The sequence below is a fragment of the Carcharodon carcharias genome, chromosome 5 (assembly GCF_017639515.1).
Source record: "Carcharodon carcharias isolate sCarCar2 chromosome 5, sCarCar2.pri, whole genome shotgun sequence".
In the NCBI taxonomy this organism is placed as follows: domain Eukaryota; kingdom Metazoa; phylum Chordata; class Chondrichthyes; order Lamniformes; family Lamnidae; genus Carcharodon; species Carcharodon carcharias.
Genome location: NC_054471.1, coordinates 98,781,794 through 98,808,376, shown reverse-complemented (window position 1 = coordinate 98,808,376; position 26,583 = coordinate 98,781,794).

Sequence of the window (26,583 nt, the reverse complement as noted above, 5' to 3'; positions counted from 1 at the left end):
CTAGCGACACCCACACCCTGTAAATGAATAAAAAACTCTCTACAGCTACCCCATCAAATCCCTTTTATCATGTAAAGTCTTTGATAGGTCAGCCCTCAGCCTGTCAATTCTCGAAAAATCAACCCCAGCCTGTTCAGCCTCCCCAGATGTACCCAGAGTATATCCTGTCAGTTCTCATATCATCCTTGTGCATCTTTTTTGTAATTTCTCCAGTGCCTCGATATCCTCTGTTATAAAAGGATGATCCTATTCCATACACTTTCAGGCTTTAGGCTTGTTGTTCAAAGAAATGAAACAGATAACCAGGCTTCTGACACAGTAAATGGCCTGTTAGAGAAACACGGACAATGTGGCGATTTTATGGCAAATCACACGTTTACTTCTACCAAAAAAAAGAACATTTTTGTTTAGGAAACTGCCATAAATACCAAATAGCGAAAAAGGTGAACATCTGTACAGATCATATATCAATTTAATAATGACAATAAGGGGAAAAGTTATGACATATAGAATATAGCCCTAGAATATAGAAAAATATAGATGATACGCATACAAAGGAAGAAAGAGAAATAATTTGCATTAATTTGGCACTTTACATATCCTCAGGACATTTCATAATACCGCACAGCCAATGGATTAATTTTGAAGAACTGTAGTCACTGTTATTTCTTAAATAACCATTAATGACTCCCCCATGTAAATTCATTCAGCAGCAGGCAATGGTCATTCAGCGTGATTCAATGGCATGCATCTAATTTGTAAAACAGAAACAAATCAATATGCTGACAGGCCATTCCCAGCAAAATGAAAAAAATGACAATTTACACAGCATGATTTTGCATCCAAATACTGCAAGAGGTTACAGCAAACGAAGTCTCACTTCACAGCTTGGAAATAAACATTTACGTTACTATATAAATTATATTCTACATTTTTTCTCATCCTCATCTCCAAGTTCTTGAGCCAATTTACCTCAATGATGCCTTTCAGTGAAATGTTTCCTCTGCCTTCTGATTTTGGCCTGCTAGGATTATCACATGTTACCCTTCACCTACAGCAGCTGCACCTTCAGTCACCAAAACCTACCCTTAAAATCTCTTCCTCCACCGCCTACACCATGTCAGTTCTTTCCCATATCCACTTTTCTGGTTCTCCATGCCTCTTATCGCTCTTTTTCCCTTTCTACCTCCGCATCTTTTATTGTCTGCAACACTTTCCTTTAAACACAAACTCAAGGACAGAATTTCGAGGCCACAATGGGGACTAGGACTAGGACTTTGGTCCACTCCTCCTCCTTTCAGCCTTTCAAGCATGCTCCACCATTCAATAAGATCATGGCTGATCCGGTTGTGATCTCAACTTCACTTGACTGTCTGTCCCCTATTACCCTTGACTCCATTGTCTATCAAAATTCTATCTAACTCTGCCTTGGGTAAATTCAATGACCCAGCTTTCACTGCTTTCTGGGGAACATGATTGCACATACTAACGACCCTTTCAGAGAAAAAAAATTCTCCTCATCTCCATCTTAAATCATGCCTCTTATTCTTAAACTGTGTCCCCTGGTTCTAGTCTCTCTTGCAAGTGGCAACATCCTCCTGGTGTTTACCCTATCAAATCCCCTCAGGATCTTGTATGTATCAATAAAATCACCTCTCATTCTTCAAAACTCCAATGGGTATAGACCCAAACTGTTCAGCCTTTCCTCATAAGATAAGCCCCTCATCCCAGAGGGTGGGCACGAAGGTGGGTGGGAGCCTAAATTTGCGTTGCCATTTAGCTTGCCAGTTCCCTCTCCTTCTCCTGGGCCATTTTTGCAGAGGTCACATAGGGGGAGGAGGTCACCAGGGTTACCCGCCCGCGAGTGCAGATGGCCAAATAATCTCATTAAAGGCCGACTGTCACCAGAGGTCTCGGGGAACAGTGTAGCTGCCTGGAGATGACCTGCCAACAACAGACTGAGGGACAGCATTCCAGACAGGCTTAGAGGCCCTCCCTGCCTGCCTGGCTTCAGCTGCAGCCACAGCCCCTCCACAATCATGGCCCAGCTGCTGAGGGGACCTTTACTACTTCAAATTTGAAAAAAGGTTGGGCAGAGCTGGAGCACTCTCAAAGTGGAGGTGCCATCCCTCTCATTTAGCTGCAAAGGCTGCTTGCTGCTTCTTCAGTGCCGGAATGCCCCCTTCCAGCTTCAAGGACCAGCTCAGCTCTTTTATTGAATGGTAAACCATCCCTCTAGTTACTCATTGGCCAATGCAGGGAAAATTACAACACTTTGACCACTATTCAACCTTAATGGCAAGGCCCCAAAGGTCTGCAGGGAAAATGATGTAGATGCTGCTGAAGCTAAATTTTCATTCCCAGGAATGCTTTGAGCACCCCAGTTTCCACCTCTCCACTGACCCTGCCCCACCCGCATTTGCATTCATAGAAAAGGACGTCTGGTGGGTTCTTAATATACCACCCAGGTGTAAAACTGCCATTTATCAATGAAATGAGTGGAAATAAGATAAACAGACCCAACTGCCTACATGGGGAAGCCAATTACTAATACCAATTTTATGCCCTAGTCTCAAGTTGAAAATCTGCCACACTGCATTTTTTTTTAAAAGACACCCAAACTTTGCTCCCCAAACACACAACACAATTCTTTGAGAGTGTCCTTTCAAGCCCAAACTGTTCATGAGTCTGAGCCTGAGTCTCTTTCTGAACTGAGAAATCAAAATAAATGCCAAGGCCCCAGCACAGGACAATTTCAAGGTCAAAAATAAACAGGAGATAATTAACTAAATAGGAAGGAATGATTAATTGATGCCAACCTATGGTTTTAAAGGCAAGCAAATTGTGTTTAAAAGATTAAAATGAGGGAGGTCCATAGCTTTAAAGGTTCAGAAAGTAATAAATTCTAACTCATCCTAATGAGTTCTAAGAACTTTTAGACAGTGGAAATGGATGAGTAACATGTAGGGCAGACTTGAAGCTTAGAAGGCACAAGAGAAGAACATTCAGGCAAATGGCTGGTGATGTATTGAGAATATGTTGTATTGATAAAGTGTCAATGTTAGAAATTAGAGTATTTGAGCCCTGCCCAGTTACTGATTTTGTAGATCCAAAGCTAAGATTGTGCTTCATTGCTTTCAACAAGCAAAGATAGGGATAACACAACCAACAAAGCTGTACTTTCCTCCTAGCAAAAGCATATTTTAAGGAAAAAGATTTAGGTGCAGTCCCAACATGGAAACACTTGCTGCAATGATTGTTTTTTTCTAACTTGAGGAAATTATACTGCATATTTTTATTGAGCAGTATTTCAACAAATTAAGGAGCCAAGATTTTCAGATATTGTCACTGGTTATAAACCTCGCGATTTTTGGAGAATGTCCCTGTCCAATTGCAGCAAGACCTGGACAATTTCCAGGCTTGGACTGATGAGTAGCAAGTAACATTCACAGAACACATGTGCCAGCCAATGACCATCTCGAACAAGAAAGAATCTAACCATCACCCCTTGATGTTCAATGGCATTAACATCATTGAATCCCCCATTATCAACATCCTTGGGTGTTACCATTAACCAGAAACTGAACTGGACTAGCCATATAAATATTGTGGCTATAAGAAAAGGTCAGAGGCTAAGAATCCTGTGGTGAGTAACTCACCTCCTGACTCTCTCAAAGCTTGTCCACCATCTACAAGGCACAAGTCAAGAGTGTGATGGAATACTCTCCACTTTCGTGGATGAGTGCAGCTCCAACAACACTCAAGAGGCTTGATACCATCCAGGACAAAGCAGCCCACTTTATCGGCGCCTCAACCACAAATTTTCACTCCCTCTACCAACAACGCACAGTGGCAGCAGTGTGTACCATCTACAAGATGCACTGCAGAAACACACCAAGGCCCCTTAGATAGCACCTTCCAAAACCCATGACTGCTACCATCCAGAAGGACAAGGGCAGCAGATGCATATGAATTTCATCACCTGGAAGTTCCCCTCCAAGCTACTCACCATACTGACTTGGAAATATATCACTGAAGTCGCTGGGTCAAAATCCTGGAACTCCCTTCCTAACAGCGCTGTAGGTGTGCCTACACCACATGGGCTGCAGCAGTTCAAGAAGGCAGCTCACCATCACCTTCTCAAGGGCAATTAGGGATGGGCAATAAATGCTGGCCCAGCCAGGGATGACCACATCCCATGAATGAATAAAAAAAAGATCTGCAGGTCAATGAAACATGAATAATAATGATGCTGGTTAAAAACTAAACATTACAAATGAGCTACTGAAGAGTCTGGAATAGGTTAACCTGGTTTAAGCATTTGAAGGGATGATATAGTTAACCCCATATATATTTTTTAAAAGATCCCAACAAGGTGCCCCACAATAAAGATAGGATTCTGTAGGATTAGTGGACTGATTTTGGGTTAGATAAGGAAGTTGTTGCACACATATAGACAGAGGATTGACTTGAATGTTAGTAATACAGCATCCAAAGACCAGTTACAAGTGAAGTCCGTTATGGACCTATACAGTTTTAAGCTATCCCTTTCTAATGTTTTAGTTTTGAAACTTAGGACTAACCTATTATCTACGCCAAAAAAATTAATTAATGATTTTAATTAAGCTGCTCAATGTGATCTCCTCATTCCATGACAACATGGGGAAGGTCAGCTATGACAGGGCAACATTGGAATCGTTTGAGATCTACAGTGGGGTCAAACAGAGTTGTGTTCTGACACTGATACTTCAGCATATTCTTCTCTTCGCTGCTATTATATGTCTTTAGGTCTTCTACATAGAGTGTCTGCCAACATATCAGAACTAACAGAAGGATGTTCAGCCTTGCCAATCTGAGATCCATGACAAAAGTGCATCAAGTCCACATAAGAGAGTTTCTCTAAGTTGACAATGCTGCACTAGCATTCCAAACCGAGGAACTCCTTCAGCATTAAATGGACAGGCTCTCTCAAGTCTGTGAAGAGTTTGGTTTGATCATCAGTATCAGGAAAACAAATGTAATGGTCCAGGTTGTTGCCATAGCGCCATCTATCAGCATTGACAGTGTGACACTGGAGGTTGCTGACAGCTTTACATATCTAGGCTCCACAATCACCAGCCATCTGTCACTTGATGAGGAAATCAACACACTCATTGCAAAAGCTGCAGATGTGCTGAGTAAGTGAGCGTGGAACAACAGCAACCTGACCGCACACCAAACTGTGAGTCTGCAAGCCTCCGTCCTCAGCACACTCCTCCATAGTAGTGAGACCTGGACAACATGTGCTAGACAGGAGAAAAGGCTGAACAGTTTCCTTCTTTGCTGTCTCAGAAATGTCCTCAACTCAGAGGTCCTGGGGTGTGCTAATTCCATCAGTATACACTCATTACTAAGCAAACGACAACTGCACTGGCTCAGCCAAGTATATCACATGGATGACAGTTGTATTCTCAAAGGCCTTCTGTACGGTGAGCTGGCCACTGGGTCACAACCTACTGGGCATCCATACCTCCACTATAAAGACACTGGTAAGTGAAACATGAAGTTCGCTATCATTAACACTGACAACTGGGAGATAGGTGTTGATGGCATCACATCTGGAGGCTGATTGTTTGGAAAGGCATCGGAAGACACCATGCCAGACTGGGGCTCCTGAGCTACACCAGACGATGCTTAACAGAGAGCTGGCCAATACAGCGCAAACTAACGTCTTATGAGATGGAAAGCTGCCACTGATTCCAACAAGTATACAAAAAGCACAAGGCGGGAAATCCAAAAGACATGATGGGGTAGATTTTCATCAAAGAAAAATGGGACAGGGTGTGTAACAGGCAGTCGATCCTCTTCTACCTGTGTTCCACCACGGATGATAGTAAAAATCTACCCTGAAGTGCTGGAAATGCGAAGCTGGTTATTCAGTAAAGAGAACCGACAGGCTGTAATCCTTCAACTGTCTGCCCTCCTATAATGAAAAACACAGAGCTGAAATACCACAAATGGGTCTTTTCTCTTCATAAATATTGACTGACCTACTGTGCACTTCCAGAGTTTTCTCTTTTTAAAAGGAAATATGCCCTCTTCTGTCACCCACTCTAAATTATTGTCAGCAATTACATGAAATGCAACAAATGCTGGAAATCTGATGTAAAATCACACAATATTGGCTATGAGCAACAAGTTAGTCAGAGGCTAAAGGTAAAAGGGCAAGTTAGGGTTCTCAGTACTGCCATAAGAACTGGGACTGCAGTTAGCTACTGTTAGCCTTGCCTAGTTTGCAGCATGGTGGAAATGGGAGATTTTTTAACTCAATTAATAACAAAAGGAGACACTGAGAGCAAACTGTGCAAAAGGAAAACAAACAAAAACTCCATCGTCCAAGTTTATAATTTGAGTGACATAAGTTTTACAATATGCTGGACTCCTTTACATGGATGCAATGCAAAACAGCTGAGTCCATCTTCCGGGTGACAAACAGCTCCCGTGGATTGAATAAAGAAAACTGCTACATTTATCAGTGATGGAGCCGAGTAAAATCCCTCATTCCAGGCATGCGCTAAAAACAATGTAAAGCCCAACAGCCAATTAGAAGGCATGTGCAAAAATAGTGCTCAACCATCTAAACGGCCACTTAACCAGCATAACAGATCATGTGGACCATTCCAGATGCAAAATCTGCAATTTGTGTGATAAATGGAGATCAGAAGGCATTAAGTAGAATGTACAGTTGGATTAGCAGAGCATAGCAAAATGCTCTCAATAGAGTGGAGAGGGAACCCATAAATGTTCAGGGTGCCACGGTGACCCCATCACACATGAAGTCAATGAAAGGTCATGTAGCAGAAGAATTTGAAAGGATTCCAAAAAGGTGACTGACTTGAAGAAAAGTGCAAGGCGATAATATGCATGAGTAAACACAGCCTGCCATATACGCAAATGACTAATAATAAAGTCTGTTACAGGTGTCATCTAGGTTTGAGTGCACTCAGTGAGAGTCAATAGCTTGGTACAAACAAAGCATGAAGAAAGTAACGAGCATGTTTGAGAATGAACACAGCAGCTGCAAAGATGGGGAACGTAAAGTGATCCAGTTAGGTAAGATTGAAGACTGACTAATTATTCGCACTTATAGCTGTCAGTCAGCTTTCAAACATTCTCACAAAGTTGTTGTTGATAAGATATTTTCCATCAAGATAGTCAGTGCAAACTGAGCTGCTATCTAAAATATTCATTCATGAATTACAAATTTACTTCCTGATAGAAAAGGCTGCCTTCAATAATAGGTACAGAGTGCAGAGAGTAAAATGGAATTAGACAGGCCAAACCTCTTACCCATTTCAAGGACACTGTCAGTAATGCCATCAATTGAAAAGCTGAACACAATGTGGGTGAGGTGCAGACCAGAGGAGAGTAATATGCTTAAGCTGTGTACAATTGCAATCACATGCCTCCTGTCTGTACAAACGAATTTCTGAAGATGTAAAGCAATGGTAGTCACACCATGAAATGTGTCCTGTAGTATCTGCACATTAACAATATGACCAGCTTTGCTGACTGACTTATTATGGCCTCTTTTCTTCTTGTTACAGATTTGTCATATGCCAGGATCACCGAGCCAGGCCATCTGGCAAAATGGAGAGTTATCACTACTTCAAACTCTCATCCCCCAGCATATACACAATTCAAATAAGTCGTGATTTACAGGAGGAAGATCACAGTTAGTTGCATCTCTGGAGTAGAGGTGGTGGCTGAATAAAAAGAGGCAACTGATCATGTTAAACAAACAGCATCTTTACGATTATTTTTGTTTGAAGAGCCACCTTGAACCATGTCGTCAATGTCCCTTTTCTAAACTTATAGTTTACACATTAACTGTGCTACTGAAGAGCCATATACACTAGAAATAAATTTATTGCAACAAAAGCAAGTCTCAATAAAGGAACTGTGAAATAGAACCTGATGGACACATATTGCTTTTCTGCAGTGAGTTTCCACCAACTCTTTGTTATTATACTTCTCTGCTTCCTCCTTAGCATGGCTTGTGGCAGTGAGTCTTACTCATACATTTTTATTTCCATTGCTATGTTTTGCAGCATGCAGCATACACTACCATCATCAGAGTATCAATATCACTGTTGCGTATAGTATGGAGCATTTCAAGGTGCAGCGCAAACATCAGAAACATTGTCGAAATATGCCAAATGTGTCTGTTCAACAGCTTGCCTTTGAAGTGTAGATCATACTATGCTCTTTGCCGAGAGATACAGAGACTGGCTAGCAGTGGCATTGGCCATATTTCCAACTGTTAACTCAAAACTCCAAGAAACCCACAGCCCCACTTCTCTTCATTAAATAATACTTGAGAAATCACACTAATAGGTGCATGATACAATGATAATGGAGTTGTTGACTAAACATGCCAGTGCACAGAGTGTTAAGTGTGAGTTTGGTGAGTGAGGGAGTTCAGTGAAGAGGGCAAGGATTTGCCTCTTCTTTTTCTACCTTTTTTCAGCCTCCAGGAGCTGGATGTTTCTTTGTTACAGGGTAAGAAGATAATTGGTGAGTAACTGATAAGTTATTTACTTATTCTAATTATATTAAATAATTTTTAAAGTTACGGTATGGCAAGTCAGCTCAGCTGAGTGGAATGTGCATCCTGCAGTATGTGAGAAGTCATGGATGCACCATGTGTCCTAGATGGCCACATCTGCAGGAAGTGTCACCAGCTGCAGAACCACAAGCTCTGGATTTTGGAATTAAGCAGCAGCTGGAGTCACTGTTGTGCATCCACCAGGCTGAGAACTACATGGATAGCATGTTTAGGAAGGTGGTCACACCACATGTTAGGAGTGTGCAGGCAGAAAGGGAATGGGTAACTGCCAGGCAGTCTAAGTGAGCCAGGCAGGTTCAGTGCAGGAGTCCCCTGAGTCTATCTTGCTTGCTAATCAGTTTTCCATTTCAGCTGCTAAAAGCAGATTTTAGGGAGTTGGGAAGGAAATTAAAAAAACAGGACATCCAGAGCAGTAGTCTCAGGATTACTCCCGGTACCATGCGCTAGTGAGCGTAGGAATAGGAGGAATGATCGATTGAACATGTGGCTGGAGCAGTGGTGTAGGATGAAGGCTTCAGATCTCTGAGGCACTGGGACCAGTTCTGGGGCAGGTAGGACCTGTACAAGATGAATGGGTTAAACTTTAACAGGACTAGAACTAACATCCTCACAAGGAGATTTGCTAGTGCTGTTGGGGAGGGTTTAAATGAGTTTGTCAGGGGGATAGGAATCTAAGGGGTAGGTCAAATTGGAAGGAAGAAAAGCTGGTAACAGGAAGCAGAAAATTAGCAAGCGAAATTAGAAGGCAGGCGAAACAAAGTGAGCATTAACTAGGCTTAGAATGTGGAATAATGTAAAAAAAGACAAGGTTAAGGGCACTCTACCTGAATCTATGCAGCATACGCAACAAGGTAAACGATTTAAAGGCACAATTGGAAGTAAACAGAAATGATGCAATTCCCATTTCAGAAATGTGGCTACAGGTTGGACTAGCAACATAAATACTGTGGCTACAAGAGCAGGTCAGAGGCTAGGAATCCTGTGGTGAATAACTCACCCCCTTACTCCCCAAAGCCTGTCCACCATCTACAAAGCACAAGTCAGGAGTGCGATAGAACCAGGGGATACAATTTCAAAATAAAGGGGAAGCCACTTAGGACCGAGATAAGGAGAATTTATTTTACTCAGAGGGTTGTGAATCTTTGGAACTCTCTACTCCAGGGTGTTGTAGAAGCTCATCATTGAGTATGTTTAAGGCAGAGATTGACAGATTTCTAAATATCAATGGCATAAAGGGATATGGGGATAGTGTGGGAAAAAGGCATTGAAGTGGATGATCAGCCATGATCGCATTGAATGGCAGAGCAGTCTCAATGGGCTGAACAGCCTGCTCCAATGTCCCTATGCTGATCAATCTCTGTATATTAGTTTACAATAGTCGAGGAAAACACAATAGTGGAGGGTTTTGAAGCCCATTGGCTTAAAGGCAGAATGTTCTTCCCAAGCCTTCTACACTTACCATGTCGTGTCTCAAATTACTCATACACTGTGTCCCAAAATGTAACTTGTTGAAATAAATCTAATTTGCATTTCTGAATGTTTATACAGCTTTGCATCATAACTATTGCCTCTGACACTAACAAGTATGGTTGGCAAGACTGACACAAAAATACTGCCAAGCTAGATAAAAAGCTTTTATTAAAAAAAACCTCTAGGAATGATTCACTAACTTCTGGAGTGAGACAACAATTTTTTGTCCATTTTCTGGTCCTCCGAGGTTGAATGTCATGTCAAAACCCTAAAATACTCCAATAACAGGGTCCTTACAACACGAATTACCAGCCGTAAATGGCTGCAAAGAGACTAATTCACCTTAATGCAGTAAAATGCAACAATTTCATGATGTGCAATGATTTTAAGAAAGGTTGAATATTTTGTGAACTAACAATGGTGGGCATTTTGAACTCACCATTATTTTCCAGTAATTTCTGGGTCCCATGCCATGCCCTTCTGCTGAATCTCCATTTCCCTGAGGCCACCTTTATATCATGGGAATTATTAACATGATGTCATGTTCCAGTATATTATAATCTTTGTCAATATTTTATATCCTTAAAGGCTGCTAAAGATGGCCACCCAAGGGACACCTGACTTATTTAGTGGATTGAAACCACTCCCCTGTCTAAAGAGAGAACAAAGTGAACCTTCCAGACTGGAGTTCTATCAATGCCCTGTCCTGAAACTAATTCAAAAAGGGTAACTGCAAATTGAATGGGCCATTCAAACACAAAGACGCTGGCTGTCTCAAACTCTCAAGGTGTCAAACAACAATACAGGTTGATTAGAATAAACAGACCATCGCCCTGTTCTATTGAAAGGTCATGAGGACACTCGAAACGTCAACTCTTTTCTTCTCCGCCGATGCTGCCAGACCTGCTGAGTTTTTCCAGGTAATTCTTTTTTGTTTTGGATTTCCAGCTTCCGCAGTTTTTTGTTTTTATATCTGTGTTTAATTGACTGCCACTGCTCTTCAAGAAATGCCTACCTTGAAGACGTTCTGTTCATCTCTGCGACAAGATTTCCGTATCTCTCTTTTGCCTTGTTCACCTTCATTGCTTTCTACTTCTCTCCTAGTTCTGCTGAAGGGTCATGAGGACTCGAAACGTCAACTCTTTTCTTCTCCGCCGATGCTGCCAGACCTGCTGAGTTTTTCCAGGTAATTCTGTTTTTGTTTTGGATTTCCAGCATCTGCAGTTTTTTGTTTTTATCGCCCTTTTTTTGATAAAAAGGACTTTGAACTTCTGGAAGATACATGATGAGGAAACCTCAATGGTTATCTGCTTTATAAAACCAGAAGAACCAACAGAGAATTCCACTGAAAGTCATCAAAATTGTTCTAAGTCATCCAAGGAGCCAAGCTAATAAACAGCAATACCTTGAAAGTGGCAAGAGGACTCATAGAACTTGGGGAGCAGGAGTAGGCCATCCGGCCCTTCAAGCCTGTTCCACCATTCAATAAGATCATGGCTAATCTGGTTGTGGTCTCAGTTCCACTGTCCTGTCTGCACCCCATAATCTTTGACTCCCTTTTCTAACAAAAATCTAACTAACTCAGCCTTGAATAAATTTAAAGACCCAGCCTCCATTATCTTCTGGAGAAAAGAATTCCTCACACTAATGACCCTTTGAGAGAAAACACTGCTGCTCAAAGACAGACTTTGTGTCTTAAACTGTGTCCCTGAGTTCAAGTTTCCTCCACAAGAGGAAACATCCCCCCAGTATCCACCTTATCCAGCCCCCTCAAGATCTTATACGTTTCAATAAGAACCTTCTCATTTTTCTGAACTCCAATGGGTATAGGCACAAGTTGTTCAATCTTTCTTCATAAGATAAGCCCCTCATCCCAGGAATGAGTCAAGTGAACCTCCTCTGAACTGCTTCTAACGCAATTATATCTTTTCTCAAATAAGGAGATCAAAACTGTACACAGTACTCCAGTGTCACCAAGGCTCTGTACAGCTGCAGTAAAACTTCCCCACCTTTATATTCCATTCCCCTTGCAATAAATGCCAACATTCCATTTGCTATCCTCATCACTTGTTGCGCCTGCATACTAACTTTATGATTCATGTACCAGTTCACCCAGATTCCTCTGTACTGCACACTTTCTCAATTTAAATATTAAACTGCTTCTCTAGTCTTCCTGCCAAAGTTAGCAAGTTCATATTTACCCATGTTATACAACATCTACCAATTTTTTGCTCATTTACTTAACCTGTCAATATCTTTTTGCAGACTCTCTAACCCCCCTCTTGACAACTTATTTTCCCAACTTATCTTGCTATCATTGGCAAATTTAGCATCCTTACATTTGCTGCCTTTATCAAAGTCATTTATATAGATTATTAACAGTTGAGGACCCAGCACTGAACCCTGTGGCATTCCACTAGTTACAGCTGGCGAATCCAAAAAAGGCTCAATTATCCCTACTGTCTGCTTCCTGTTAGCCAACCAATTCTTTATCCATGCTACCATGTTACCCCCTACACCATGGGCAGGATATTATGCTCAGTGTGCGGGATAGTGCCTGACATGCCTGAGTATAAAATGGTGCGCGATGACATTGGGCAAGTGTCCTGACGTCATCGCTTAGTCTCGTGATATTTTGTTCGGTGAGTGCGCACTGGAGTTGACTGCATGCCCGCTGACAATTAAAAGGCCTATTAAGGCCATTAAGAAGCTAATTAAAGTCAAATTTACACTGCTTGTCCAACCTAATAGTTGGCGGGCAGGCAAAAAGGCTAAGCAAATAAACATCAAATAAAGAAATTATTTTTGAATTAAAATCATGACCTAGCTCATGTGACAGAGTCACATGAGGGGACATATTTAATGACATTTTTATTTTCTTTACTTCTTTTTAAAACAGCGCTTCATCTCCAGATTGAAGCACTCTTTCGCACGCATACGGGAGCTGTGCACTAGGCCAGCTCTCCCTCCTTCCCCCTGCCTGCACAGGCAATACTCAGCGCTGCCACTCACGTTCCACGCTGGGCGAGCCTTAATTGGCCCGCCCATGTGAAATCATGGTACGGAGCTGATTGCGGGTAATCCTGCTGAGCACCCCAGCCAAGGGCAAAATCCTGCACCATGTGTTCTTATTTTACGTAGTAACCTTTGATATGGCACCTTATCAAATGCCATTTGTTAATTCAAGTACACATCTATCAGTTCCCCTTTACCCTCCTTGAATGTTACTTCGTTAATAAACTCTAATAAACTTGTAAAACACAACTTCCCTTCCATAAAGCCATGTGGCTCTGCCTGATCACATCATGATATTCTAGGTATCCAGCTCTAACATCCTTAATAATGGATTCAAGCATTTTCCTATGACAGATGTTTGGCAAACTGGCCTTTTGTTTCCTGCTTTCTGCCCACCTCTTTTGTTGAATAAATGTATTGCATTAGCTATTTTCTAATCCACTGGGACACTTACAGGAATTTGGAAGATTATATCCAATGCTGCCACTTCTTTTAAGACTCCAGGATGTAGGCCATCCTGTCCCCTTGGGACTTGTCAGCCTTTTGGTCTAATAGTTTCACTCACACCTTTTCCCTGTTGATGGTGATTGTTTTAAGTTCATCCCTCCCTATTGGTTGGCTTGATTTTCAAATATATTGGAAAGTTTTCTAAGTCTTTTACCATGAAGACTGACACAAAATACCTATTCAATGCCGCCACCATTTCTTTTCTTTCCAGTATCAATCCAAAAACAGAGGAATTTCAGGCTCATTGATTGTTTTGTGACTCACGTTATTTAACCTAGATATTTTTATATGTTGATGTGGGCTATTTTTCTACAGGTGTGGTCATTTATTGAATAGTGATATATAAATTGATATTAACAATGAATGAACTCAGTAATGGAGACTGCTCTAATATGTCAAATAAAAAAGAATTTAACTGACAAGATTTTATCAAGTTCTGTTAAATAAATCTACTGGTTGCCTTTAAATTGGTGCTCAACTAAACCTACCATCTGCGCCAAAAGAAAAACTGACATTTTTCCATCTCTCTTTTCCTTTAAGACTCTCAAGCCCTGCTTCTTTAATCAAGTTTTGGTCACCCTTCTGACTATTTCCAATATTTTTGCAGCATCTATGTTTTTCTTACCAGTTCCTTGAATGTTTTTTTACGTTAGAGGCACTACGCAAATTGTTATTGCTGTTACTTGTAAAATTGTAGCACTTTTATTAGGCAGCAGTTTCATGAGTTTGCTCTGTTCTGAGTTTCCTAAGATGCATTATCAGCTTTAATCATGACATTGTTTTTGGCTATGCAACAATTTACAAGTGTCACGGATTCCCTAACCCTGAGATGTCCAAGCTTTCTGTCTTTGTAGGTCTCACAGGCCATATTATGTTCTTGGTAATTTGCATACATCTCAAGCTGTGTTATTAACAAATCGTGGCATTGCAATTTAGAATTTATGCAGCTACCAGACAGCAGACCTTTTGAAACCTCCTGGCTCACTGATATCAGGCAGGTCAATCCAGCAAATAAGAGACAGCTAATTTTGAAAATCTGTGTACCTAGAAAAGCCTCACCAACTGGGAGTGCACATTGTTCTTTTTATTCTCCAATCACCCTGGCCCCACAATTTCCCTGTGCAGATTCATGGGTGGCAAGGCAACCCAACTGGAGTACACTTTCCTGTAATCGACTTTCATATAGGAAATGGAGCTCAGTTGCTAAGGCTTCGATGGCTCAGTTACCAAGCCTCAGAATGCAAAGTGCCTTGATTTAGATCAGTGCATTCATGCACTACAGCCATCATGCTAAATAGCATCATGACTCAACAACTCAGAATTGGAAGCTGGTCGGTATGAGTTTCCATTCTCATCAATTTTAATTTAGCCATCCTCCTACTCACTACCAGCATACCCTCCATAAAGATAAATTTACTAATGAGTCTGTGTCTCTGCACAACTATGGACTCCTTCAGAGAGACTAAAATAATTTTTCAGGGACCTATAGAAATGGCCAGGCATGGTGATATGGAGAGGTCAGTTAACGAAGCCCACATCTTGCACTTGTCCACAGACTTTCCAGGGAGTTTTGCATGGCAAGCTGCTATTAGTGAGATATTCAAACAGTGCAGTAACCTCTACAGGGGACATGGGACTTATCAATGCCACTTCTATCCCTCGGTACATTGTTAACTACGTTGTAACTTTTAATATTACTGCAGGATTAGCCTTTCAGTCAATATTCATAGGAAGCTGGGATCCTATGCTTCAGCACACACACAAGTATGGTGCATGTTCAGGCAGGTCCAAGGGAGAACATGACTGATCTGCACCAAGTCCCTCATATCATGCAATTACATAAAATAAAATTTCCTGACCAACTATTATGGAAGCTTTGGTTTTGCCTTTATTTCACTCCTGGGTTTCTGAATATTCCAATTGAGCCTTGCGTTTCTCAGCCTCTGGACATCTCGTGGCCATCCCACCAGGCGTTTGAGAACTTAATATTTGTTTCACTTTGTCAGACTGAGTTTTCTGATTTATTTTTATCACAGATTTTTAACCCCCCACCATCACAGAGCAGTGTGTTGATGTTGTTTTTGGGCTTCAAGCACTAGACCAGCATGAATTTTAAAGAAGTAACACTGCAATCTTAAGAAGGCACTGCAGGTAAGGACACCATGGCTGTCATATGATCTTCATACCTTCCCTTTAAATTGCGCTTTCAATTTGCAATAGAATAAAACATTAACCAGCTGGAAACTTCTTGAACAATTTTACAGACTATTCTATTTATTTGATCTATGTGTGAAAACTTGGCACTCAGCTTAGTTCAGGCATGACCCAAATTTGTATGTGACTGAAAAAATAGATTTTACTAGTTTGAATAATGACATGTGTTTGCAGTTATACCAATGTAATTACCTGAAAATACAATTTAATAGACAATTTCTCTTCCTGATGTTTCATCCTTAGCCTGTCATGTTATGACTTGTTCTGGTGTTATTTATATCCTTATCAATTTGAATGCAATCACTTCTTCCAAGTCTCAAACCCAAAATCAGTCTTCTACAGCAGATGAAGTCTCACTTCCCCTGTAAGTGTCCTGATCTCCTGGTAGCAATCTGTGGTGCTTCCTTTCTTGCTTCTGATAACTGAGCTTTGGAAATTGACTGCTCCCTCCCTCCTGATATCTATAGGTGTTTTGCTCCCCACAGCTGTGTTTGGTGCTCCATTCCCTGTAGGTGTTCCTGCCCAGGTCTTGTGCTCAGCTTCCTCCTGGATTACTTCCTCATTCTTTCCCTCCCCCAAGCATTCACAAACTCCAGCTACTCGAATGCTACCCAGCCATGCCTGCACATGGTTCTCACTCCCAAAGCTGAGTCCACTCGTTCCAGGGTCAAACCCTAAACCTTTGATCAACCTACTGCCCCCATCTCCTCTTCCCCCGACAATTGTGTCCTCAATCCCAACAGTTATCCCTCATCCTACATGGTTCACTAGCATCCAGGTAACCATACCATGTACCCGTATTCATTTTCAACTCGTACATATTGGTTGCCACACTGATATGTCTCCTCAGCTTTGGCAAAGATAAGGAATTCACTACGTATGAAACAAAATCTGACAATTTTGTGGTCTTAGGATTTAGAAATAGTCAATGCAATATTTTTATAATTATCCCATATGTGTGTTAATTTCTTTCAATTGCTGCAACAGGGAGGGATAAGGACAGGACAAGGATCAATTATTTTATTCTAAGAATTTGTGGAAGTAGATTTCTCTGAGAAAATCACTAGAATCAAAAGCATCATTTGCCAGATTACCATGTCCTCCATGTACATTATCCTGCTATGTTCCAACATATTCTCTAATAAGAAACCCAGATTTCACCTACCAGAGCAATTTGCACAAAATGTTACTTTTCTACAAATCAATTTTAAACCAGGAACAAAATACTGAAACAGAGCAGAAAGAAAACAGTCATTGGCACAACGTACACCAGATTTCCAAGAAGTGGCCTTTCCATCTAGTGCCAATCAATAAACCACAAACGGTTGGCTGAAACACTTTTATACATGAGTGCACTTGACCATGACAAGGATCATGTGCTTTCTGCTGCTGTGCACACCAGAGGGATCTTTTATTTATTTTTTCCTCATGCCCTCTAGAGGCCAAATTTTCCTTTATTCGAAAAAGAGACAGAAGTCCTGTTTGTTTTTATTATTTGTAACCATCCAACAAAATCAAGGGATGTGCCATTTTTAAACATGTGTTGATGAACAGTGCAATATTATCTTGTTGCACAAAGCAAAGATAGCCAATCAATTGTGAAGCAGCTGTAGGAATGATACTTCAATGGCTCTCCAGCAGCTAACAAAGCACTTAGAAGCATAAATCTCCCAAAGCTCATTAATCGTGCGGCGGAGTACAAAATATCCCTGATGAATGGCTCAATGAAAATCAAGATAATCTTGATTTTCCTACAATGTTCGGCATGAGGGGAGGTTCACAAAGATACTCCTGACTTTCTCGCTCAAGTTTCGTTTGAAATGCATAGAGCCATTGACATTTGTTTAAATTTTGCAAGCCCGATATCACAAGGGGACTTTGTAAATTTGTATAATGTTGTACATTTTATTCCAGTTTTGTGCTATACCTCCCTCTCACTGATTTGACCCAACTTCTCCACCAGCCAAAATCTCTTAGTCACAGCTATTTACATATTTTTGGATCTAACCCCCCGCAGTGGTCTATTTGTTGTATCATAACTCCTCTTCAAAATCTTAGGTCCCTGCCTCAGGTATACAAGACAACTTTACTTATTTGTCCTGGGATTTTAATTCATTTGTCCATTTTGAAGTTGTTCACATAGCACTGGCAAGGCAGGATTTTGCTCATACTATTAGGTCTCCAGTGACCAAACTGGTGCAGGTGGCCAATGTCTGATAGCTACATAAAGATGCCTAATGAACGTTTCCTGCTGACATTACCACTGTCAGGAAGATGTAATTCTTATAATGTTAGTGGAATTTATTGTAAAATAGAGTAATTGTGGGACTTGTCTATGTGCATATGTGTATGTGTGTGTGTGAGAGATACTTAATTGGATTAAAGGCAGTTGGTTTGAAGGCTTTGATGTTTAGAATGTAAGGTGTAAAATAATATTTGCATTCTAGATAAACCAGGCTAGATTGTTTTCAAAGGAGAGGTGAAATGTGTCACTGAAACAGTGGGCAGAATTTTGCCGTTGGCAAGCAGGGGGCAGGGCCTGTTCGCTAATGCGTAAAATGACGCGGGTGACGTCGGGGGAACCCCCGATGTCACCCCACCCTATTTAAATTTTCAGGAAGGTGGGGGCACAGCAAAATCAGCTGTGGGCCCACCGACCTGTCAATGGGTAAGTGAGGCCATTGACAGGATCATTGAAACAATTAAAGGACCTGCCTGTCCAACCTTAAGTTGGCGGGCAAGCCAGAAGACCCACAGGCAATAGAAAAAACATGAAATCTCATCCACCAGCGGGATGAGGTTTCATGCAGGGTTTTAATAAATTTAAGAAAATTTTACTGTAATCTACGAATATGTTCCATATCAAGTGACATTGTCACATGAAGGGGACATGTTAAGGACTTTTAAAAATTTCTATCTTTAATCTTTTTAAAAGTGTCAGCGATCTCCCTGAGGCAGCACTTAGTCTCAGGGAGATGTGCGCTCTTTCATGCGCATGTGTGAAAGAGCGCACTCTCGCTTTTGGGGAATTCCCCCAACCCGCACAGGAAGCGCCTCCTGCCAGATGTCACACTGGCCAGGCCTTAATTGGCCCACCCATGTAAAATGGCGGCGGGGCCTGCTTCTCTGGCGGGGATTGGCTCCCCACACGCTGGAGATTGGGGCCCGCCCAACAGGCAGAAAATTCTGCCCAGTGTGTTTATTTTTTCCAGAGGTTACTGGTAAAACTTAGTGCTATGAGAGATTTTTATTATCAGGAAGACAAAGTCCAAAGACATAGTGAAATGATGGGAACTTGCATTCAAAGGGGAAAATATGTATGAAGGAGCAAAGGCTGTGTATAAGAGTAGACATTTTAAGATCTTACAAGTGTGAAAAGCCTTCAGCATCTATGCCTCAAGCTGCTGTCTACAAAGGACTGACATTAAGAAAACTCACTTTGAATTTGACTTGTTCAGGGTATCATGGGTTGAATTTTCCCCCCGCCGGGGGCAAGTTGATGGGCGGGCACGTGCAGGCTATGTGCTCCCTGTGCAGGCAGGGGGGAATCCCAAAATCGAAAGTGCGCTCTTTCGTGCATGTGCAAAAATATTAAAAATAGAAAAAAAAAGTTCCCTTAGATGTCCCCTCATGTCACATGAGTTTGGATATGTTCATAATTTTCAAAAAAACTTTATTAAAATTTTTAAAACCCTACATGAAACCTTATCCCGCCTATGGATGAGGTTTCATGTTTTTCTACTTCCCGCCGGGCTCCTGGCCTGCCCACCAACCTTAGGTCCATTAATTACTTTAATTGCTCTGTCAATGGCGTCAATTGGTCACTGACAGGTCGGCAGGCGCACAGCTGATTTTGCTGCGCCCCCGCCTTCCTGAAAATTTAAATGGGGCGCGGTGATGTCGGGAGTTCTACCAGACAACACCACGCGTCATTTTACGCATCAACAAGCAGGCCCCGCCCCCTGCTCACCAATGGTAAAATCCAGCCCCATGTTCCTTTGCCTGGGTCTTTTAAAATTTGTGTGTCTTACTGTTGCCTTAATGAAAGTGTAACTGGGAGTTAGATTGAATAGGGGATTTAGGCGCTATCACAGTAGTAATTTGTAGATCTATGCATGTATTTAAAATCATTTCTCTTATTAATAAATATTTAATCTAATTCTGTAAAAACCTAAAAGACTTGGTGGTCTTATTATGATTGAATTGAAGGCACGCATCCTGTAATTTATACAAACTGCAAAACAAGTTGTGGCAGTTGTTTCAAGTTTCCCTTTGGGATTTGAACAACTCAGCATTTACCATCAGCTGTGCCATAACACCACAAACATCAGCTCCCCTCAGGAATACAAATAAGCCTAATCCTAAATAACGCTTACAGTTCATTATTGTCATTTAACAATTTAATCTGTGTTTTAAAAAATGGCATTTTAAACAGAAATTTCCGCAACACTCATACTTTCTAATTATTTGTATTTTTGTTTGTCTGGCTCACAATATACTCCTTTCACTTCAGTCAATTGTGATTTTTTTTTTTGTTTTCGTCTTGTCATCCTTCTCATCCTCATTTTCAAATCTCTCCATGCCTTGCCCCTTTCCATCTCTGTAAGCTCAGTCCTACAAGCATCCAAGATATCTGCACTCTTCCAATTCTGCCTTCTTGCGCATCCCCAATTCTAATCACGACACCAATGGTGGCCTTGTTTTCATCTGCCAAGGCCCAAAGCATTTCCTCCCTAAATCTTTGCGCCTCTCTATGTCTCTTTCCTCCTTTAAGATTTTCTATGAAACCTCTCTCTTTGATCAAGCTTTTAGGTGGCTCAATGTGCAATTTTGTTTAATAACACTCCTATGAAGTGACTTGGGACATACGAAAAAGAATAATTGGTTGAAATGAAGATATTTTGGTGCAATAACCTGCAGTGTGACACTCTCAGAAGTGATGGTCTTGAAAGGGTACACTAGAAGTTAAATTTCACCAGGGATTCTCCCGATTGACTGCTGTAGTTTCAGCAGAAGACCTGTGAAAATACTGCAGAGAGTTGTCAGTTTACTGCAGATCTTATATTGAAGTTACAATGTACAAACAGCATCTCCTTCCCTCAAAAATCCGATCCCAAGATGTTTAATAATAGATATTTCCATTAGGGTGGTGTGGTGCTTTAACGTGGAGAATACTGGCTTCAGCGGAATGTTCACATTTGACACAGGATTTGCAATGATACCCTAATGATTGTTTGGGCAAGGGTTAAACCCTCCCCTGTTTCCTATCAGTTAAGCCCGCCCCTGTTTCCTATCAGTACCACATCCAAGTAAAGGCTAATGCACTGAAATTGAAAAGCAACACAAGGACTGATAAAAGCAATGGGGGTAATTTTGACTTTGGGTGATAGAGGAAAATGGACAATATCAGAACCGCCAATCATCTCTCCCAATTTATATTTCCATTCAAGTCAATAGGAATGAAAATCTGGAAAGATAGTAGGGTGGGTGACCTTACGTCATCTGTTTTACACAATCATCCAAAATCAAATTTACCCCAAGTAAGGAACATATCTTTTTATTTTCTGTTGGACTGTGAATTAAAATTACAATGGCTGCAAGTTGAAAGACATGTCCACTGGAACAGGATGAGAGAGATGTACAATGTTGCAGTCCTGGAACAGAGTGTGCCATGAAAGACAGAATGGCGCCGGAAAGCAATCTTGGACCAGGAGAGCTGCCTGGCAGCATTTTAATTTGGTCCTGACCAGGTGACCAGGTTTTATGTGAGAAGTGCAGCTGAATAGCTCCTAGCCTGAAATGAACAAGTTTGAAAACCTCTTTCTCCTGTGTGTGGAAGATTCCAATAATTCCACAATAGCTGGCTTTTTCTTCACATATCTCTATAAACTGTTCTCTCTCTGAAAACCCCTGTCAAGAGGCAAATGGGGAAAATCACTGTTAGGGACATTGAAAAGCAAGTGCTCAACCAGTGAACTAAATGCTGAAAGTGCTGGAAGACCACCTCATGTCAAAAACAAGAACTGAAAAGAATTTGGAAGACATCGATCAAAATCAACCCATTGAATCCTGGAATTGGTGCTACTGAACTGTTTTATCCCACCCTTAAAATCCATGTTTTTGTGTGTCTTATGTGTCTTGTATGTGTGCGAATAGAGATTTAAGAAGGGGGCAGAGTTTAAGTTATAGTGTTAGAAACTAGCAGTTCATATTTCTTTCTTTTGCCACTGGTTAATGACAGTTTGTTCAATAAACAGTTATTTGCTTATTAAGTTTACAAACCTGGTGCTCGTATTCTGCTAACTTAAATTCAACAGTAAGGTGGAATTGGGGCTATCTGGTGGTTTGATCAAACTTTTTCACATTTGTCATGGCTCAGGAAACAGTGCGGCTTGAGATTACAGCGCACTTATCCCCCAGTGGGTCATGACAGTACATTTTATAAAAAAATGTTCAGTGTTTTCTTGTTGGTAGCCCCAATACAACTCATCTGCAAGGGAACATTGAAGTGTACTTCCTTCGTTGCAGAAGGCACTATACTGAGATTCATTTCACAAAAAATGTCACAATTTCTCTCTTTTGATGGTGGGGTAAAGGTTTAAAAAATATTTGTGTGTAATTTCTTGGGTTTTCAGGGAGCAAATGCTATACGATCAGGCACCGAAGACAAATTCTCCCCAGTATTGTGCTTTGCTTGGACCTGAATTTTCTTGTCTGCATTTTCAATGGAATAAATTTGCATGTAAAAGCCAAATAGTGCAATGCCAACTTTCATAGTTGCTGTTGTCACGCTCACCTTCATCTCCAACTAATTAAGACTGCTTAACCATCATCTCCAAATTACTGCTCCTCCAACGCCTCAATCTCTTTGAAAATGAGAAAAACTAAATCTATTGTTTCCTCTAGTGCATGAGTCTGTATGAATCTGTGTACACATGTGTGGACAAATTTAATTTTAGTGACATGGGTCTTGGCGGCAGACCTAGACCCGGAAGGGGAAGCTTCGCTGATCAGGCGTGAAGTGGCCAGTCAAATGCAATTATGTAGCAGTCAGCTCATCAGCAAGGAGGAGGTGCGGGGCCCATCCAATCATATGATGGTGGCAGGAAGGAAGGCGCCAATCTTAGCACCAGCTGCTGGAGAGGTGCTAGCGGCATTTTTAAATGGCAGCTAGACCCAGATCCTACGGGATTGCCTAAGCAGCTGCTGTGTGGACTTCCCATAGTGGCAATGCAGGATGGTTCTCTACATGCCTGGCAGGCACTGGCATTGGTGTACGCCAACAACAGCTGCCTGATGATGCACTGATGTCTGTCACCTAGATCTGTCAATAATGAGAGTGGATGTCTGGAGGGGACGTTTAGGAACCCCCATCAGATGGGTACCAGCAGCATGTGTGTTCAGCAGATCTTTGTGTGGAGACTCAGTATACTTCCTTCTTCCTGCAGGAGAAACAGGCCCACAACACAACAGAGAGCCGAGACACGTGCTGGGGTGATGAACCATCAGACCCTGAGGCCTGAAGAGGTGGCCCTTGAACTGGACAGAGCACAGGGCAGCCAGGTGATGAGACTAGTGATCAGAGTAAGGAGGTTTCAAGCCCATGTGTTAACCACAGGACAGAGCGATACTTACAGCAGGCATGGATGGGAGGAGGAAATACAAAGGCCTTATCCCGAACTATCTGTGCTGGGTCACGCAGGTTTCTGCACTCCAGGAGGACAGGCTGCCACTGAGACTGGGGGCCTGCAGTCCACCTCTGAGGAGGAGAATGAGGATTCCACACTCTTTACCAGGGCAGAGACTCTGATATCAGTGGGTATGTGTTCATGAGTAGGTTCATGGTCACAAACTGATGAGCACAGCAAGGGCATGCCCAAGAAGCTGATGGAGGCTATGACAGCTGAGATCACTGACAGAGAGGACTGTGGGAGGCCAGATCCATGCTGATTCCCAGGCTGATAAGGCCTCTGGTGTCACCCATAAGGAACCTATGGGAGTTGGAGCAACAGGCAGAGGAACATTTGGCAGAGCTGCCAAAGGCTATGTGCAGCCATGCATTGACAATGGAGGAATCCATCGAGACGTGTGCTGCCATGTCTCAGGTGTGTCAGCGCATGACATTCTCCATCGAGAGGCTGGTGAACCTCATGCACAGCCAGATCCAGCAGACCTGTCAGTAGCTGCTGAATATGTGCACAGACCTGCACATCATCGCTTTGGCAATGAGCTCCAGGCAGCAGTGGTAAGGTGAGAGGGGAACAAGGTGTATGGAAGGCCCTTCTAGGTGTGCCTCCTTCTACAGTATACAGGAAGGTGCCATTATGCTTCACAAGGGAATAGGATCGGTTGCTAAGCGCATCCAGGAGCCCCTCTCAAGAGACCCCAAGGGCGGACAGTGGCTCTTCAGCCCCTGTATCAGTAGACCCAGTGCTTCCAGTTTCCCCAGTGACCAAGGACAGTGTCCTGTAGCATTTACAGCAGGCCCTCAGAATGCTAGGGCCCTCCAACCCTCAGGCAGCTAGAGGACAGCTAAAGCCACGGGGCAGCCCAAGTAGCATCCTGTCTCCACTTTATCCACAAGCATAGGGGTTGTATCTTGTTTAAGCTCTCGTAAATGCATTAAGAGCACCTAAGTGCACAAGGGTGACATGAGTGTAACGAGTCATGATTGACAGTGTTGTTCCATTAAATGGTATTTATGTTTAGAGACGAAGTAAATGGTGCCTTGTCTGACCTTGCACCCTCATCTGTCCGCCTGTCTGGAGGAAGGGGCAGTGTGTTTGGAGAGGCTGGGCGCTGGATGACAGTGGGTAATGAATGTAAGGAGATGGAATAGCAATGTAGGGTGTTGTCCATTTCAAGGGAATCATGGTTGCTGGAAGTGGGTATGAATTAGGATCTCAGAAGCCTCCCTTATACTCCTCTCCATGGTCTCCGGTGCTCTTGTGCTGCCTACTCTGCCTACTCTTTCAGACGAGGAGTGAGACTCATGTAAATGCAGGCTTTTCCCTCTCTGTAGCACGAGGGTGTGCAGACAAGCACATGATACTGATATGGAAAACCTTCATTGGGACATAATGCAGTGCTCCACTGGATCAGTCCAGGAAACAAAATCTAAACTTTAGGAGACCGATGGCTTACTCGATTGTGGCCTATGCCAGGCATTATAGTATTCTTCATGGGTGTCATCAGCCATGTCTTGTGTGGGTACCCCTTGTCCCCAAGAATCCACCCCTGAAAGTGAGCATGGAGTTGGAACCACTGTGGCACCTGGGAGTGTCACAGTATATAATCATGAACGCTTCCAGGAAACCGGTCACAAACGCAGAATGTGCTATCAGTGGCTGCAGATCATTTGGACACTGATCGAGTGGAACACCTTCCTGTTAATGAGAGCCACTGGCTGCCAAGGGCAAGCCTTGATGGCCACATGGGTGCAATTGATAAAACCTTGTATCTGAGGAAATCCTGCAATGGTCCCAAAGTCAATGGACCTCTCCGCCTGGCTATCAAGATTAGTGTGATCGTGCACAACTCAATTCCTCAGTACAGCAGTGGGCCACTGCCTGGGATATCCCACACATGAGCCCCATGGATCTCAGGAAGGAGCCAGGTCTGCACAAGTCCAAAACCACGGTGACTTTTGGTGTCATGGACATTGGGTACACAGACAGTGACTTGCCTAACCTGAGCCTGGCCGTCTTGTTGCTGTTGCACAAAAGCCTCTAGTGCCTGCTCCAGCCTGTGAATATAAGTGTATACATGCCTGTATGTTTGTGTATGCATGTGATTTTGCCCCCCCCAATCTGTTCATCTATGTCAGGAAGGTTACATCTAAGTTTAACATTGCATATTTCCAAGTTTGTGTCCACAATCAACAACTAACCATGTTTTCCTTATGTGCGCATCTCACTCACTAGTGACTATAAAGATGTATGATATAACTTGTTCTTTGCCCATGTTGCATTGGAAGAATTAGCACCTAAAGGATCTCATGGGAATAATTCTTTATTTTCCACCACAACATCTTAACATGTAACCAGCTAGCATAGTGAGAGTTTGCTGTTACCACCAGCATTAGCTACATCCTAAGTACTCAAAAGTTCGTTCAGCATAATTTTCTGGCATCTACAGGAATGATTTACAAGCACGACATGACTTCTCCCACAGAAGTACTGGGCTATCCCACTCTTTGACCATTCTTAAACCCCAATGGGACCATCAGGAGACCCAGAGACGAAGCCACAATAAAACTGTGACAGTAAGCGTCAATTGGCAGATCTAAAGCTTATCATTTGGAGTACGGGAGGATGAGGACAATATTTAGGTATACATTTAACAAGCAGAAAATAAAACTTCAATAGAATAATCACCTGAGTTTTCAATAAATCTTGTTACATAAACTTGCAAAATGGTGAAGCCTCTTGCTCTGCCCTATCATTTCACAACACAGCCATTATTGTTTCTGTCTGAAAAATTATCAAACCATTTATTGTTCAGCACTGGAGAAATAGAAGCTTTCAAACTCATAAATGCTTTGTACTTTCTGCATAATTTGCCAATGCAGAGTATTTGTGTAAACACTTCAATGGAATAATGCTTTGACAACTTACTTTTAAAGCTGAGTTGCATTCTCTCCAAGAAGCATTGTATTTGATCCCAGGGCTATGCTATTCATCTGATCTAAGGAACACTAACTGTGCAGTTGCTGGAATTGACCCCAGTGTGGCAGGTTGAGGAGGATAAAGAAAATAGCCAGGGTCTCA